This window comes from Pan paniscus, chromosome 21, assembly GCF_029289425.2.
Source record: "Pan paniscus chromosome 21, NHGRI_mPanPan1-v2.0_pri, whole genome shotgun sequence".
Taxonomy (NCBI): Eukaryota; Metazoa; Chordata; class Mammalia; order Primates; family Hominidae; genus Pan; species Pan paniscus.
In genome coordinates this window covers 7,264,695-7,284,944 of record NC_073270.2, presented here as the reverse complement: position 1 = coordinate 7,284,944, position 20,250 = coordinate 7,264,695, and positions in this window count along the sequence as shown.

Sequence of the window (20,250 nt, the reverse complement as noted above, 5' to 3'; positions counted from 1 at the left end):
TGAATTTAAGGATACAATTGTAAGGTTATCTTCTCTATAAGAAATTTAAGGATACAGGCCGGGCGCAGTGGCTCATGCCTGTAATCCCAGCACTTTAGGATGCCAAGGCAGGTGGATCACAAGGTCAGGAGGTTGAGACCATCCTGGTTAACACAGTGAAACCTTGTCTCTACTAAAAATACAAAAAAGTTAGCCGGGCATGGTGGCGGGCACCTGTAGTCCCAGCTACTCGGGAGGCTGAGGCAGGAGAATGGCATGAACCCTGGAGGCAGAGCTTGCAGTTAGCTGAGATTGCACTACTGTGCTCCAGCCTGGGTAACAGAGGGAGATTCCATCTCAAAAAAAAAAAAAAAAAGAAAGAAAGAAAATAAAATAAATTTAAGGATACAATGAATTTAAGGATACAATTGTAAGGATATCTTCCCTATAAGAAAATATAGGTGAATATTTTCTTAAACTTAACATAGACAAAGATTTCTTAGGACATATAAAGCATTCATCATAAGAAACTTATAATTGGATTTTGAAGTTATTAATTTGTACTCTTGAAAAGACATCATTAGACTGTGGAGAAAAGGAACACTTACACACTGTTGGTGGGAGTACAAACTAGTTTAACTATTGTGGAAAGCAGTATGGCAATTCCTCAAAGAGATGAGAACAGAACTACTATTCAACCCAGCAATCCCAAGGTTTATACCCAGAGGAATATAAACCATTCTACCATAAAGACACATGCACGTGAATGTTCATTGCAGCACTATTCGCAATAGCAAAGACGTGGAACCAACCTAAATTCTCATCAATGAAAGATTGGAAAAAGAAAATGTGGTACATATATACCATGAAAAATTATGCAGCCATAAAAAAGAATGACATCATGTCTTTTGTGTGAACATGGATTGAGCTAGAGGCTATTATCTTCAGCAAACTACACAGGAACAGAAAACCAAATACCACATGTTTACACTTATAAGTGTGAGCTAAATGATAAGAACTCGTGAACACAAAGAAGGGAACAACAGATACTGGGGCCTACTTGAGAGCGGAGGATGGTGGCAGGAAAGAGAGTAATAGGAAAAATAACTATTGGGTAATAGGCTTAATACCTGGGTGATGAAATAATACATACAACAAACCCCCGTGGCACATTTACCTGTGTAACAAACCTGCACATGTACCCCTGAACCTAAAAGGTTTTTTTTTTTTTTAAAAAGAAGACATTTTTAAGAAAAGTAAAAGACAAGTCGTAGACTATGTGACAGTAATCATAATACACACATCTGGCAAAGAACCTGTATCCAAAATACATAACAAATTCCTATAAATCAATAATAAAATGTCAAACAATCAAAATGTTTAAATAGACAAGAGGCCTGAATACACACTGCACAGAAGCTGATATATGAATGGCCAATAAGCACATGAAAAAGTGTTTAACATCACTTGCATCAAGGAAATTCAAATTAAAGCCATAAAGAGATGGACCACCACACACATCTGAGAAAGGTGAGGATTAAAAAGAACAACACTAAAGGCTGATGAAGATATGGAGCAACTGGAACAGTCATGTATGTTCTCCCCTGTCTTATGATTCATCCTTAGTGTGGGCTGGGCTGCCCACATGTGCAGTGCCCTCCTGACCCTTAGGAGGTGAGCACGTGCAATGTGTTTAGGAAGTTGTATGCATCCCCATCTGAGGCGTTCTTCCCTTTTCCAGTAGAGTGTCCCCCGGAAGGTCATACTTCACCATTTTGTCTCTTAATGTGCATGCCCAGGAAGTTGCTTCCCCCTCACATCTGCATTCATTTAACACAATAATGTTAACAGCTATGGATCATCAGGAGACTGTCTCTCCCTGGCACCCTGGTGCCAGCTGCCAAATTATCATTTTTATAGAGACAGTGTGATAGTTGTCGAATGATCACCTGACATTCCTAGTGGGCAGGGGAAAAGAGCCCTCTCCTGCCCCGCTTATGCCTGTCTGACTACCTGTAACAAAAGCAGCAGAACACTCACCCTGAAAATAGAGGAAGAGGCAAGACGCAGATCCAATCATACCGAAGAAATAGGAGAGGACAGTCCATACCTCCATGTGTGGCAGGACATATGAGTGGGAATGTGAGGGATACAGAGGCAGACAGAGATCAAATCTCAGTTATGTCACTTCCAAGGTGTTTAACCTTGGGCAAGTTGCTGAAGCTCTCTAATACAGGTTCCTCAGCATTGTTAAAAGAAAAACTTTAGACAAATAAATTTAACAACAGAGTTTAATTGAGCAAAGAATAATTCATGAACTGGCAACCCCCACCACCTTCCAAACAGGATAGGTTAAGAGGGACTACAATATTGCTGCATAGTTGAAGATGATTTATGGACAGAAAAAGGAAAGTTACATACAGGAAATGGAAATGAAGTACAGAAACAGCCAGATTGGTTATGGCTCCACATTTGCCTTATGTGAACCTGGTCTGAATAGTTGGCCATCTCTGAGTGGTCAAAGTGTGGCTGCTGGGATTGGCTGGGATTCAGCTACTTTTTAAAGAGTAGGTTACAGTCTGTTTACAATCCAGGTAGGCTATAGATCACTATGGAGAATGTTTTAGGCTGAAGTTGCAAAGGAGGCAGCTTTAGGCTAGATTTAATTTAACAGCATAAAATATGATGACCAATGACCACCTATTTGGGTTATGGTGAGAATTAACTGAAACAGTATAAGACTTCACAACTGTAAAACTCTACACAAATAATAGTAGTTGCAGCTACTTATATTGGTAATATATTGGATTGAAAACTGGAGAGAGATGAAAAAAGAAAATCCTATATATTAAGAAGTGCCACACACAATACAAAATATAAACAAATGTACTTAATTATTAAAATAATGTATGAGAATAAGCAAATTAAATTTCACTCATTGTCACTCCATCTTTCTTCCTCTAGGTGGGAAGGACTTCAAAATGTAAAGATACTCCATAGACTAAATCCCTTCCTAAAAGGAATTTTGTTTTGAACTGAAGGGATCATAGAAACAGTGTTTTTGCTTTTACCTGCCAATTTTGAAAGTGATCTGACACACACCCATCTATAGGGTGCAGTGACTTACTAGTTAATGAAATGCTTCAGGATAGTTCCTAGGTATGAGCTACCCACCGATCCATTCAGCCCAGAAGTTTTGCTCCTAGAATGTCTGGACTGTGAGCCAATGATCTATCCACTTATGAGTTCTGAAATAACATCTTCCCTGATTTGATAGGGGAAGCCATGTTTCTTTTTCAATAGCACACATTTCATGGATTAAGAATGGCTATGGAACTGTTTTAGCATGAGAAATGATTAGAAGTTGTCTTTTCTCTCAGAATATTGGCACAGTTGACGTCAGATTTGGAACATGCAGCCTCAAGAGGCACTTCATCATTATCTAGAACAGTTAGGATGCTCTATTAATACATCTCCTGATGCACAGCACATAGCCAGGATCTGAGTGTGTCAAAAATGTGATCTCAACCCTACCAGAAAATGTGGATGAGTATAACTTTTCAAAATCAATTTTCCCCTCACTTCTGTATTTTCAGTCTGGTCATATTGGAAATATATTTGCCAAAACAATGATGCATAGTTCCATATTTTCAGAATAAGTATAGACATAAAACTTTAGAAGAAAATTTGCTTTAAAAGAAAAAAAAACTCTGATTTGCAAACTCACTCCTATCTGTTCAATGTCTTCTCAATCTCTATCAGTCTTTTGACCTTCTCCAACTAAAAATATTCTATACCCTTTTTCCCAACTGAATCACCCCAAACCCCCTAGACACATTCATACTCCTGAGATACAGAACTCGAACTGCAGTCCTTGGTATCGTTTTCCTGGAAATTTGACAAAGCTCATTTGAAAAACCAAATTCCTCCTCTGAGGCTCTATCACCAGATTTATTTTCCTTTTTGACGTTTATGGTGTGCCCAAATAGCCAAAAGTTATAAAGGGGCAGAGCTGTCCCAAAAAAAGGCAGAAGTCATGTGACATCTACAGTTCCCACTGTTTGGGGGGCTGAGAATCTGGTAAGCGGTGCACCTTGATCCATACCCACATGCTGGTCTTTCCACCTTGGATTCTACCTACCTTGTCCCACACTTGCACTTCAACCCCTCCCTTCCCCCATCACTCATTTCTCAGCTTCATCTGTAACTTCCCTGTCTTACTGCTGCTTGCCTAAATCAGGCAGGGTCCCAGCATAAAACAAAATTCTGCTCAGATATTTCAACTCAGTCTTGTGCTGGAGCTGACTCGTCTGGGAAGAATCAACTGCTAATTCCCAGGAATTTTGCAAGTTAGTTGTTAAACATAGTCATTATTAAAAATTAAATTAATTCATAACTAATTATACTAAAAACAAAAGTAATGATAATCAAAACACATCTCTCATCTCTCTTCCTCATTATTTCACTGCATTTCACTATTATGTACAATCGTGAGATTATTTACATCTATTTTATCTTTATAGTGGAACTACTGAGCATCTTTTCCCAACCCTGTGTCTCATGGAATCATTTTGGGCCATGGCGAGAATATTTACCCCACAGAAATTGGCAAATGCTACAAATCTGGACTTTTTTGTTTTTCTGCCAGAGATCCAGTTGTTAAACATTTACCAGCACACCACTACTTCAACTGAAGTTGGAACCAATGGATCTATTTGGGTTAAGAAAATAAAATTAAGGAAACCAACTAGAGATGTTGCGTTGTCTCCCAGAGACTAGCAACAGAGAGAAGGATTACTACTCTCAGAGCTGAGTGAGTGAGAGCAGGCACCAGAGAGAAGCACCTGCCTGGATAGGACCATAGTCCCAGAGAGAACAGCTTCTGCCAGAGAACAGTGTGGAAGAAGGGAGGGTACATGGCACACAGAGTAAATGCTTCTCTGTCTTCCCCACCTCTGATCACAGGCTACTGGCTGAACCCATCAGGAATCCAGCCAGCCAGTTAACCTGGGCCCTGCAGTCCACAGATGTTGTGGGTTGGGTTCACTAGGGATGGGGGTTAGCGTGCAGGACACTTAACAGAGAGTGCTCTTGGGATGACCAACCCTGGAAGGGAGAGGAAGGAAACAGGATTGGGCAGAGGAGGAGGTGGCACATGGTGCATACCCAGCTAAGGCCTCAGATGAGTCCATGCAAGCTCTGAAGCTTGAATGATCCTTCAGATTTCTTTCAAGTTGGAGCAAATGGTGGGGGGAGGAGGGGTGGCCTTTATAGCCCCTCAATAATCAGTCACTGGACACAGCTGCCCCTGAAAGGAGGCACGACCTTAGGCGAGACATGTTCTTCAGGAGACAAAATCCCAAAAAAGGGTTGACATGTGAGGTTGGTCTTCCAGCATTTAGGGGACTAAGTCCTTCGTTTCTAGATGAGGGACTGGGTGGGGAATCACAATACACACTAGGTGGGAGTCAGGATCCTAGGATTCCAATTTGGGCCAAAAAGAGAATGGATCTGGAAGTGGTAGAGAGAAGAATGGGGAATGATCACACATCACGCTGCAAAGCTCAACTTGTGAGTCAGCCTCTTGCAGAAGCAATGTGTGACCCTCCTGCTCATGTACTGTCATAATCCTTATGCAAACCTTCACCCTTGTTCTCAACAGATAGTATTAGACAAGTCTGTTGACTAATCTGTCCCCCTGTGAGCTCTGTGACCACAGGACTTGTACCTTCCCCATCCTTGTTCCCATTCTGGCCTAGCCATTAACAAAGCTTAAGAGATCCATCCCTCATAATCACGAAGGTGTCTTAGATGAAAAAATAAAAATTTACCCAGAGAAGGAGAAACCAAGCTGCTACAAGAAAAAAAAATCATTATCCTTATGACAAGACTCCACAGCATACTGCTTTCCAAATCGTCATTGCTGATATGTCCCTGGAAGATTTCCAGTTAGTTAGCAAGGCTAATTCGTATCTACCACCATCAACCGATTTTCATCAACGTATATGGGAGGAGGAGGGGAATAAATTCAATGCAAAGAATTGTATTTTTTTAAGATGAAATGGAATGGGGGTAGGGCATCAAAGAGGTGCAATGCTGTGTTGTGGCACCAGTATAAATAAGATTGGTTTGAGCCTAGGCATCCTCTGAGTTTTCCTCCAGAGGTAGGTAAGAAGCAAGACATTTGAGAAGCAAGACATCTGAGTGTCCGTCTTGTCCAGCCGGCTCGCCTGTTCCTCTGGCATTGGCAGAAGCCATGTGTCTCTGCAGTCAGCTTTGTATCACCACACTCCTCTCTCTTTCATCCATGCCTTTGTTCCTGCTAGAGGCTGTAGGGGGTTAATCTAAGTATCCCAGGCAAGAGTGGAATCTATTGAGTTTCCTGAAACCTATATTTGCAAGGAAAAAAAAAGGCACTAAGTAGAGGAAGAAATTTAAAACTTGAATTGATTGGTCAAATGAAGAAAGAGTAATGTTTATATTTTCGAAATAGAAAAATCCATGTCGATGGGGTGAATAACTGATCTGTAAAAACATCAGGTCTTGCTAGGTTGTTAAGTACTTCACATGTAACACCTTTACGTGGTGTTTAATCTTCATGATAACTCTAGGAAGCATATAATAAACCCATTCTCATCACTATTTTACAGATTTTTTTAAACTGAAGCTTTGAGAAGCTAAGTGATTTGTCTAAATCTGTGTTTGATCCCAACTCAGAGTCACTCAGAAGAATTAATGGGAGGACAATTGAGATAACTTCTGACACTTGGTGCCTTGGAGGAAAAGAATGATGCCACCTTTCACTGAATAGCACTGGAAGACTACTGGGGGCTTGGGTGAAGGGTACATCACCTAAACCAAGGAGACTATCTTAGTCTATAATAAATATCTCCTCTCCCACCCCAATAAGGTTAGGTGGAAGCTCTATAAAAGACAAAAAATCCTATAGTCTTGAGCTTGATGGGTCTTGGTATTAATGATATTTGAGAGAAACCCAGAGAGGAGGATTCATGGAAAGTAATCACTGCACACTCAGTGTGAGGAGAAACTGAGTCGCCATCATCATGTTCCATGGAAAAGAGGACTCTGCCCCTTTTCCTCTTCAGAAACAGCTCCAATCTCTGCAGAGGAGGAGCTTCCCTTCCCAGTGTACACTCAGACAGAAAGTTTCTTGGGCCATGGTGGGGTTACTGTGCTTAAAACACTGTCTGCCAGGACCCTCCTTTCTTCAGCTGCTCTCAGACTGAACATTTAGGAAAGATATTTTTAGAGTGAATGAGAATTGTTAGAGGTAATTTATACCGCAAAGAGATCCAAAGGAACTTTTGAACAACATAGTTTGTGTAAACCAGGGATGGTCTCAGTGAATCACCCAATTATTTTGAATAAATAATAGCTAATAATAGTGTATAGTTTTATGTATCAGGTGTTCTGCTAAGCATATTACAAACATGATTTTATTGCCTCCCTAAAACAACCCTATTTATAAATAAAGAATTTGAATCTTGGAGAGGATAAGTAACATGCCCAAGGTCACATAGCTATTAAGGAGCCAGGAATCCATTGTAATTCTGAAGTTTACATTTGTAATCAGCAAATTGTATGGTCTCTTAGAAGCTTAGAGAAGTCCCAGCAGCAGGAAAAGTAGAAGACTATAAAGACCCCAGAAAGCAGGACATGGCAGTAAAAGTGATACCCTGACCCACACAGTAAAGAACCAGTGTGTTTCTAAAATGTGGAAGTCAGTTTGTTTGTTTTTCATACAATTGTATGTCACATTATCCACTTCTTAGTATTTCTTCCATTTAGAACCCGAATTAGAGGCAAACAACAGTCACCTGGTCGAGCACTTTCCAGGATGGTGACTTTGAACAAACCAAATATCATAAACTCCTAAAATTATTCCATTTAAGTGTCTCCAGTCACTATCTGTTAGAGATGTGAAAACAATTTATTATAGATGTGAAGTTTATCACTACCCAAATGGTGATGTAATTAGACAACAATCCAAATAAACAATGTCACTGAAAAAAATCACTTTGGTATGATGTACTAAAGCCAGGTCCTGCTAGCTCACAAGAGCCAATTGTTAAATTTTTAGGAATTTTGTGAGCTGATTATAAAATATAACCACAGTTAAAAGTTAAATTATAGGCGCTTACAATTAAATAAATTATATTAAAAACAAAAGTAATAAACACTCAAACCTCCTTATTCCCTAATGATTTTACTACATTTTACTATTATCTATGCTTTTGAGGCTAAATCCAACTATTTTTTTTTTCTTTATGACAAGGTCTCACTCTGTCACCCAAGCTGGATCATGCCAAGTGGCATGATGAAGACTTACTGTAGCCTCAACCTTCTGGGCTCAAGCAATCCTTCCACCTCAACCTCCTGAGTACCTGGAACTACAGGCACATGGCCACCATGCCCAGCTAACTTTTTAATTTTTTGTAGAGATGAGATCTTGCCATGTTGCCCAGGCTAGTCTTGAACTCTCCTGGCCTAAAGTCATCCTCCTACCTTGGCCTCTCAGTGTTGAGATTACAAGCATGAGCCACCACACCTATCCTATTTCCAACAATTATATCTGTATAGTGGAAATTCGATGTGATAAGTTTGCTACTATGCATCTCTCCCCAGTGCCATCTTCAATGATATCACATTGGTAGCTTAAAGCTGACCATGGTGGGGGTATTTACACCATGGAAATTGTCAAATACTACAAATCAGGATCTTTGTTTTCTTGCTTGCTGGGAAGCCAGTTGTTAAACATCTAGCAGCACACCACTGCCTGTTCCCATGGGGAATACTGCCGAGCTAGGAAAACCCCCGTCAGACTGCTCTGCATCCCCAGGAAGACATAAATTGCTGGTGAGCAGTACTATGATACTTTTCTATTGCTTTATAACAAATACCCCCAAAAGTTAGTGGCTTAAAACAATACACATTTATCAGCTCTCACAGTTTTTATGTGTCAGGAATTTAGAGGCAGCATAGCTGCATGGTTCTGGCTTGGAGTCTCTAATGAGGTTATAATCAAGGTATCTGCTGGGGCTGTAGTCATCTGAAGTCTTCTCTGGGACTGCAGGATCTGTACTCAACATGGCTCACATGGCTGGCAAGTTGGTGCCAGTATTAGTAGGAGGTCTCAATTCTTTCCTACGTGGGTCTCTTCACAGGGCTGCTTGAGTTTCCTGACAGCATGGTGACCTGTTTCCCTCAGAGCATACAATCTAAGAGCCCAAGACAGAAACTCCAATTTTTTTGTGTGTGATCTAGCCTTGAAAATCACACACCATCATCTCTGCTATATGGTATTAGCCAAACACAGCAGCTCTGACATGATATAGAAAGTGACTACACAAGGACATAAATGCCAGGAGGAGAGGAACTTTGGAGGCTGATGACCACATGAGGTTATTCAGCAGGAAGGACAATGAAATCACTCCTCTAACTAGGTGATTTATATAACAGAAATTTATTTTCTCACAGTTCTGGAGGTTGAAAGTCTGGGATCACGGTGCCAATATGGTCGGGTGCTGGTGAGGACTCCCTCCCTGGCTTGCTTTTTGCTTTGCACTCACGTGATGGAGAGAGATAGCTTGTTGGTGTCTCTTCTTATGAGGACACGAATTCTGTAAGATCAAGGCCCTACTTTGGGACCTCACTTAACCTTAAATACTTTCTTAGAGGCCCCATGTCCAAATGCAGCCAAACATTCAGTCCATAGCAGACATTACTCTAACAAAGACTCATTTTACAAATGAGAAAAACCAAGGCTTCAGGAGACTTGATGTCCCATAAGCAGTAGGCCTTTACTAAAAATAAGGGCTGGTGATTCATTCTAACCTTAAAATGTTTTTTAAATAATGAATATCCATGCTTTCACACATTGCACATTTGGTACAATTGCCCATTTCTCACCCCCATAGTGGTGATATGAACAAACATTATACAACAATAAAGACCACAGAAATAGGCCTGGCGCGGTGGCTCATGCCTGTAATCCCAGCACTTTGAGAGGCCGAGGTGGGTGGATCACGAGGTCAGGAGGTGAAGACCATCCTGGCTAACACGGTGAAACCCCATCTCTACTAAAAATACAAAAAATTAGCCGGGCGTGGTGGTGGGCGCCTGTAGTCCCAGCTACTCGGGAGGCTGAGGTAGGAGAATGGCATGAACCGGGACGTGGAGCTTGCAGTGAGCCGAGATCACACCACTGCACTCCAGCCTGGGGGAGAGAGCGAGACTCCATCTCAAAAAAAAGAAAAAAAGAAAAAAAGAAAAAAAAAACACACAGAAATAATGGGATGAACAAAGGGCCAGATTTGGAGAACAAACATACAAACTCATCACTCTGTAGTTTAATGACTTAAGACCCATTAATTATCCTCACTAAACTCATGCCTCCATATCTGTAAGATGGGAATAATAATGCCTGTTTCACACAAGCCTTGTGAGACCTAAATAAGATAAAGCTTGATAGGGCACCCGGCACATTTCCAAGCTCTCAATACTTAATAATTGCTGCCACTTATTTCATAATTAAACAGAAATAAGACTCTGAATAGGAAAACGAAATGGATTAGCACAGAATGTGAGGTTGTACTACCCACCTACCGGGTCATACAGGTTTCCACTGGACCTGTGGTTCAGATACCCCTAGATTCCTTAACTCATTGCTTTGCATATTCAGCTGATGACAGGCAGAAAACATCCAGAGAATATATGATAAATATAATAAAATAATCCATCTGCAATATCTATTTAGTAACAACTGTATGGCACTGTACTAAACATTGATTAATTATTCCAACTGTCTAGAAAGCTAACATCTAGGTGGGATGGCAAGGCAGGAAAATTATCCCCCCCACTCCAGGATAACATCAGGCTGTAACGATAAAGGCTTATGTTCAGCAACTGTTGCATTTGGGGGTCAACCTCCTATTTCTTATCTGAACAAATATTACCCATTCCCCTAACCTTCATTCTATGGCTAGGAGTTCTGAAGCAATGAGGATCCAAAGTTACACAGGAGTATTTTTCACCATGGCTAATGCCAGGAATGCTACTCACAATTTCTACAAAATCATCCCTAGAATGTTAGAGCTACAAAAATTGCAGAGCTTTCCAGCCCAATCTTATCATTAGAAAAATATGCCCAAGACAGGTAAGTGATTTTGACCAATCAAGCAATGCTAGAAAATGATAGCATCAAATTTAGAACTAAAATAGCTTGCTAGATCTCAATTTTTTCTTATTAAGGAGTTTAAATAACTGCTTTTATGGCCTCATCATAATCAATGAAGACATATGGTGATTCCTAAGCACTGTCAATGTCCTATAGCCAAAGACTACCAGGAACCACACCACAGTGAACCATGGACCATCTCAGAGAGGGTGTTCAAAAGGACTTACAGAATTTGGGCTTCTGAAAGGTTATTTTAGAGAGGGTTCAAGGAAGTGGGACTTCACTGTAGGTTGAGTGCTGTCAAAAAGTGGGGTAAGGGCCGAGCGCGGTGGCTCACGCCTGTAATCCCAGCACTTTGGGAGGCCGAGGCTGGTGGATCACGAGGTCAGAAGATCGAGACCATCCTGGCTAACACGCTGAAACCCCATCTCCACTAAAAATACAAAAAATTAGCCAGGCGTGGTGGTGGGCGCCTGTAGTCCCAGCTACTCAGGAGGCTGAGGCAGGAGAATGGCGTGAACCCGGGAGGCGGAGCTTGCAGTGAGCAGAGATCGTGCCACTGCACTCCAGCCTCAGCGACAGAGTGAGACTCCGTCTCAAAAAAAAAAAAAAAAAAAAAAAAAAAAAAAAAAAAATTGGGGTAAGAAAATAAATTGTATGTAGAAGGAAAGAGGAATGAAGTAAGGAAAGATCTGTGAGTGACAAAGCAGTTACTCGCATTAGCCAGAAAAGGGAGATGTTTGGTCTTTTTTGCAGTTGGAATGATGTTGCTTTTGTCCATGCTCTGGCATGATTATGAAGTGGTCTTGATTCAGCTTGCTCCATCAGGTTCACAGAATGGCCTTCTCTGATGTCAGTGTTGTGTAAAATTATTTATATTCAATAAAGAAACACCAAAGCTCAGTTATGAGCTCCAGGGTGGCTCCTGGGACTGGTTTTCTCTTTCTCAATATACATTGAAAAGGACCAAAGGAAAGAAGAAAGGAAAGGAAGAAGGGAGGGGAGTTAGTTGAGTCTAACTATGTCCCAGACACTTTATCTTATTTCATTTTCATTCTATAACTGAGGAAATGTATGTTTCAAGAGCTTAACAGGTTTTCTGAGGGTCACACAGAAGCTAGTAATAAAACCGAATTTCCCACTAATATGTTTCATTTCTATACAAATCAGAGAAATGAGTCATAGACTCATAGACAAGTCACATAAGCTTCTGAATTTGAAATGCGTTGCTTTAGAATAATACCCAAATTCTACATTGTCTTACCTGCCTCTCTGCTGACAAGTATTTCTCAGCATTTATGTACAAAACCCTCCAATCTGTTGGTCTGAAACCCACATACCATTGTTGATAGCATCATATTTGGAATATCTTCTCCCAAAATAGTCAATCCTCAACAGTAAAAGTGAGCAATTGCATAAACAAAAACATCGGAGAATCTTTAAAACAAAAATCTATTCTAATTTGAGAAGATGAATTTGCCACAGACTGGAAATTCCAGTTGATACTGGTTTTCAGTTAATTCCAAGGAAAGACTGAGTCCCTGAGAATGCTCCCACACCCAGCACAGGGACATTATGACAGGAAGTCAGATAGGATTAAACTTTCCCACAGATAATCTACAAAGTGAATGACAACATGCAGTTTAAAGTGAAGCTAAAAATAGAAAATCCCACTCTCTTGAGTCTGTAAAGGAACATACGATAAGTTAATATCTTGACATTATATCTACACTCGAAGTACTAGAAGCCATCACATATTTACATTAAGGTGGAAACAGTTTATCTATTGGGGTTGCATGCATTGTTTCAGGTTTTAAATGTTTAATAATAGATGAAAATTATTTACTATTGTTGATATTCTGAGACTGATTAATAAATTAATAAATCTACGTCTTGGAAACACTCTTCTTCTAGAGCAAAATGTATGGCAGATTATAAATCCCAAACAGAATTGACTATATAACCATAGGTATATTTATTGCTATGGAAAAAATGTGTTAATTATATTCTTTTTAGTCAAGGAAAAATGACTTTCTCTACTGAGCCATAAAATGCTAGTATTAGCATTTTGGTGTTAATTCAGAAGTTAATTTTAGCACTTTTTATTTTTAAAAAAGCAGGCAAATATTTTGAGTTCAATGAACCTAAATCCAGATTTCTCTTGTAAAATCAGTTTAAGCCAAACTAAACTCTCTATTTAAAGGAATATGGTAAATTGACTAAAACCTTATCTTTAAACCAATTCTAATACACCCTCTAAGTTTTAGCAAGAATTCTAGCATGTGAGCTATAAAATATAACCATTTCAAGGTTGCTTCTTTTGTACTGGATGGTAATAATATCTTCTCCTTGCAGAATCTCACCACACAAAATTTCAAAGGCAGGAAGAAAAGGAGAATACCTGAAAGACTAATTACAGAGCTGGAGAGATACATGATAAAGCATTAAAATAAATGAAATAGATGAATTATCAGAGGGGAGAGCTGAAGACAGAGGAACCATATTTAGTACACTAATCCCAAGTGTTTATTTTGCATTCTTCTGGCCTTTAAACATGACAGGTTGTGATCAATTGCTTCCCTTGAAGGCTGGCTGTTTTCCTGACCTAGTATTTAATTTCTGTTTGATGTTCTTCACTTTGTGTCCATGTATGAACTACTGTTAAGATATATAGCAGCGGTTAAAATAATTCATCCATCTGCTTATAATTAAAGACCAAGTTAAATGTAATGACAACTTTATCTAGCAAGCTATCATCTAAAAAGCAGGTTGTCCCCACAACAATTTCTCCAGCAGATGAACTGTTCCAGTTAGTAGTAGCTCAAAATTTTTCCTTCAAAAGATGGGGATTTTAATCAATGATGTCACTGGATAAGTGAAATGGGAGAAAACACAGAAATATCCTTTATTTATTTTTTGTATTAACAAAAATAGTTTCTCGCTGACTAGCTCAAAGCTTGGAGTAGAAAAGTGGCTTCTGACTCGATGATTTTCAATTAATCAGTCACAATGATGAAAGGTGACTGGGAAAAAAACTCAAGTGCCCTAAATTTTTTAAGGAAAATAATGAGACCAGCTTTATGGTAAAGTAATTGCTGAAGACACTGCTATTTTAGAATGAAGAACAAATCTCTCAGAGTATTTTTTAACTTATTGCTATTCTAGAGTAAACAGAGCACACTAGTTTTATATACATATATAGATAGAGATAGAGATAGAGATAGAGATACAGATTTTTTTTTTTTTTTTTGAGACGGAGTCTTGCTCTGTCACCAGGCTGGAGTGCAGTGGCGTGATCTCAGCTCGCTGCAATCTCCACCTCCCAGGTTCAAGCAATTCCCTTGCCTCAGCCTCCCAAGTATCTGGGACTACAGGGAGGCACCACCACACCCGGCGACTTTTTTATATTTTAGTAGAGATGGGGTTTCACCATGTTGGCCAGGATGGTCTCGATCTCCTGACCTCGTGATCCACCCACCTCAGCCTCCCAAAGTGCTGGGATTACAGGCGTGAGCCACCGTTCCCGGCCTAGTTATATTTTTTAATACAAAAATCAGGGAGGAAAAATCTAAATTATTCACTTAAATTTCCTACCACCCTGAAATAAATAAAATTACTGATTCATACTGTGTTTAATGCCTTTCTGCCTTTTCTTAACTAGATATATATACATATATACAGAGATCTATACAAAATTAAAATCATTATTACACACTGTTTTTGAAAGCTGCTTTTTCCTTTTTTTCACATACCTTATGAATATTTTAATATATTTAAAAGAGTATAAAAAATGAAGCCAATAGTTTTATATTAAATAGTATATGAAAACCAAAATCTTGTCTTAAATATCCTTTGATCATTCTCTGATGAGCACAATTTGATTAGCAACCAAAAAAGCTAAAGAACAAGATGAAAATGCTGTAAAAATACACCTGGAAGAGCCTTTTGGCATGTTTTCATAATCATAATTGACCATCATAAATTTAATAGGATTGCACACCAAGAAATGGCTCATAAGTAACTTCATTCAAATGACTTTGCCAAGTCATGTGACCAAGCTATTTTAGACTTTACATGTATTTTTCTATTTAAGATGATGCTTGAAAACATATCCTCTGGTGACCAAGAAATCAAATCTTGAGAAACCTACCAGAAAATATTTTAGTTTAATTTATCAAAGGAATTAATATATAGATGTTCTGTTTAGAAGACTCATAGTTCAGAGTCCTCAGTATAAAATAAAGGGTAAAACATCATGCCTGATATACTGCACCAAACATTGTAGGTCATTTAAGAATGTACATTGATCATTAAAAATCTGCCTTATTTTTGTACCAAGTATTTTGTGTTAATATTTGGGGGCTAAAGTAAGGTGTCCTCAAGAATTTAGAAATAACAGATTATCTTCAGAGATAAATATAAGAGCAGCCTAACATGAGACAGTGCATATAGAGATCAAGTCACCTGATTGGCTCACAGGCTAACAGGCTTGACTATAACCAGATGGAACACATTACAGTAATATATTCTAAAAATCAATCTGTCAATCAAAATAGGGATGGATTGCACAAGACAGTTTATTACCAGTGCCCAGCAAAGCATAATCCAAGAGAAAGGAAGGTCTAACCATTGGAGTTGGTGCGTTTCTTCCAATTCCAATGTAAGGGCACTCCTAAAGTATAATGGGATGCAGGATGAAACCAACAGACATCATTCTATCTTGCCCCACTGGCAAGGCTAACTTGTTTACTAGAGGTGTCTGACTACCTTGGTCCACTGTTGTTTAGGATTTTTTTATCTAACTCTCTTTGTTCCAACATTGTACTCCCCAGATGACCTTCAAATTCTCAAATCACTTGACTACAGAGAAAGAAAGGAAATTGACCTTCTTAATGTGAACATTTCTGGTCTTTACAGCAATGATTTCATATCGTAAATGAACACAGTGAGAAACCATGTAGTTTGATGATAGGGAAAAAATAAACTCATCATAAATCTCCATTATCCTGTTCCATACGTGATATGGTTTTGATCTGTGTCGCCACCAAATCTTATGTCAAATTGCAGTCCCCAAAGTTGGAGGTGGGACCTGGTGGGAGGTGGTTGGATTATGGGGGTGGATTTCTCATGATGGTTTAACACCATCCCTTAGTGCTGTTCTCATGAAAGTGAGTTCTGCCAAGAGCTGGTTGGTTAAAAGTGTGTGGTACCTCCCCCTCTCTTCCTCCTGCTCCAGCCATGTGAAATGCCAGCTTCCCCTTTGCCTTCCGCCATCATGGTAAGTTTCCTGGGGCCTCCCAGAAGCCGAGCAGATGCCATCATGCTGTCTGTACAGCCTGCAAAACCGTGAGCCAATGAAACCTCTTTTCTCTATAAATTACCCAGCCTCAGGTATTTCTTTATAGAAATGCAAGAATGGACTAATATAATGTGATGGCTCCATTTCTCACTGTGGATTAATAAATTATTATTCTTAGCCTCATGTATTCTTAGCAATGAGAAGTCAATATATTGAGGCCTGATGATCTTTGAATGGATAGGAAGCAGGTCAAAGGCCTGGCCAATCTCCCCTTAGAGACCTCTGACTTTGCTTTAGTTTCTCTCATCTAATACAGACATACCTCACATTTTTGTACTTTCTAGATTGCTTGTAGCAGATATTGCATTTTTGATAAATTAAAGGCTTGTGGCACCCTGCATTGAATTGAGCAAGTATATGGGCACCATTTTTCTAACAGTACATGCTCACTTTTCGTGAGCTCGCTTTTTGTCTTTGTGCCACATTTTGGTAATTCTCACAATATTCAATCTTTTTCATTACTGAAGAAGCATATCTGCTAGAGCAATCTGTGATAAGTGATCTTTGATGTTACCACTGTAATTGTTTTAGGGTCAACAAATTGTACCCAAATAAGATGCCCAACATAATTCATAAATGTTGTATGTGTTCTGACTGCTCCACTGGCCATTCCCTCATTTCTCTCCCTCTCCTCAGCTCTCTCTACCCACTGAGAGCATCATATCGAAGTTAGGCCAATTAATAACCCCATAATGACCTCGAAGTGTTCAAGTGAAAGGAAGAGTCTCATGTCTCTTACTTGAAATCAAAAACTATAAATGACTACACTTAGTGAGCACAGCATATCAAAAACCAAGATAGGCCAAAAGCCAGGCTTTTTGTGCCAAACAGCCAAGTTGTGAATGCAAAGGAAACGTTCATGAAGGAAATGAAAAGTGCTACTCCAGTGAATCCATGAATGGTAAAAAAGCAAAACAGCCTCATTGCTGATATGGAGAAAGTTTGAGTGGTCTAGATAGATCAAACCAGCCACAAAATTCCCTTAAGCCAAAACCTAATCCAGAGCAAGGACTAACTCTCTTCAACTCTGTGAAGGGTGAGGGAGGTGAGGAAGCTTCAGAAGAAAAGTTTGAAGCGAGCAGAGATTGGTTCATGAGGTTTAGGGAAAAAAGCTATCTCCATAACATAAAAGTACAGAAGAAAGCAGCAAGTGCTGATATAGAAGCTGCAGCAAGTTATCCAGAAGATCTAGCTAAGATCCTTGATGAAGGTGGCTACACTAAACAAGAAATTTTCAGTGTAGACAAAACAGCCTTCTACTGGAGAAGATGCCATCTAGGACTTCAGAGCTAGAGAGAAGTCAATGCCTAGCTTCAAAGGTTCAAAGGACAGGCTGACTGTCTTCTTGGGGGTTAATGCAGCTGGTGACTTTAAGTTGAAGTAAATGCTTATTTACCATTCTGACAATTCTAGGGCCCTGAAGAATTAAGCTAAATCTATTCTGTCTGTGCTCCAGAAATGGAGCAACGAAGCCTGGATGACAGCACATCTGTTTGCAGCATGAATTACTAAATATTTTAAGCCCACTGTTGAGACTTACGGCACAGGAAAAAAAGCTTCCTTTCAGGATAGTACTACTCATTGACAATGCACCTGGTCACCCAAGAGCTCTAATAAAAGATGTACAGAAGATTAATGTTGTTTTTACACCTGCTAACACAACATCCATTCTGCAGTCCATGGATCAAGAAGTAATTTTGTCTTTTAAGTCTTACTGTTTGTGAAATATATTTCATAAGGCTATAGGTATCACAGGTAGGGATTCTTCTGATGGATCTGGGCAAAGTAAATGAAAACTTCTGGAAGGTACACACTATTCTAGATCCATTAAGAATATTAATGATTCATGAAAAGAGGTCAAAATACCAACATTAACAGACTTTAGAAGTTTTTTCCAACACTCATGAATGACTTTGAGGGGTTCAAAATTTCAGTGGAGGAAGTCACTGCAGATATGGTAGAAAAAGAAAGAGAACTCGAATTAGATGTGAAGCCTGAAGATGGGACTCAATTGCTGTAATCTCAAAATAAAATGTAAATGGTTGAGGAGTTGCTTCTTATGGATGAGCAAAGAAAGTGGTTTCTTGAGATAGACTCTACTCCCAGAAAAGACACTGAACGTTGTGGAAATGACAACAAAGGATTTAGAACGTTATATAAACTTGGTTGATAAAGCAGTGACAAGGTTTGAGAGGGTAGACTTTAATTTTGAAAGTTCTACTGTGAGTAAAATGCTTTCAAACAGCATCACATGCTACAGAGAAATCTTACATGAAAGGAAGAGTCAGTGGATGAGCCAAACTTCATTACCGTCTTATATTTTTAAATTTCCCCAGCCACCCTAACCTTCATCAACCATCACCCTGATCAATCAGCAGCCATCAACATGAAGGCAAGACCTTCCCCCAGCAAAAAGATCATGACTCTGCTGAAGGATCAGATGATCATTACCATTTCTTAACAAAGTATTTTTTATTTAAGGTATGTACATTGTTTGTTTTAGACATAATGTTATTGTACACTTAATAGACTACAGAATAATATAAACATAACTTTTATATGCACTGGGAAACCAAAAAAATTGTGTGACTCATTTTATTGCTATACTTATTTTACTGCAGTGGTCTGGAACCAAACCTACAATATCTTAGAAGTAGGCCTATGTCTACACACATAAATGCACATAGAGACCATCTGGCAGTGCAGGGGTGAGCTTGTATTTGAGACAACATAAGCAAGACCTGAATTAGAGCATTTTAAGAACCTCCAACATTAAAATTGCAGCATTTTACTACATGAAGTATTCTCACTCCTAGTTACATGGTAGAAGAATAAAACCAATTCATGGATAAATTTTATACTTTGAATTGTTTAAACTACCAATACATAGTAGTAGTGAAAGTATTAGCCAGTTCTCCCACACTCTCAAATAAAGTGTGTACCTGACTCATACAACAAAGCTATTCAGGGCTTCATCCAAGAAGCCAAGAAGTTTTTCCAAGAAGTTTGATGCCTGTTGGCTACAGACACCCTGAAGGAGAGTTGCAACTGTTTTATGAAAGCAATGGGAGGGTACAGCAAACTGGACCACTGTACGTATTGAGACAATGCTGGGGACCTTGTTAGGAGTGAGTCAAGGATACTGCAGGAGTGTACAGAGACCTGAGCATAAGACAAAGATAGCAATTATTCTCCAAGTTACTACAGCCAAGAAGTGACAAAGTTGTCTCAGGCCACCCAGAATGCCATGTGCCCTTTGAAGAAAAAGATAGAATGGGAGAAGGACACTTTGCTATCCTCAGGACCCTCTTGTCCACACCCAAAAAATATGAAGCTCCAGTGGGAATCCAGTAAGATTCAAAGGCTCTCCCAATGACAGGGGATCTTGCTCCTTCTGTCTATCAAAACTTCCCACACTCAAGTTTTATTCTTCAGTTTAAGTCTATCAATCCTATTAAAATGTAAATGTTCCGATTGGATTTGAACTTAACCTGGTGTATTCAATATGGAACTCAAGGGGACATGGAGGTCAGTGACTTACTAGAGTGGAGTTAAGCAATAAAGAAAAGACTTCCTGTGGATTGAGGACCACAGGGGTATAAACTGTTCTCCCAAGGAGTAGAAAGTGGCCTCTTACATCACCAGACCCATGGTCTCTCATTCACAATGTTGTGAAATCATACTTGACACTCTGATTTCATTTTCCAATATAGCT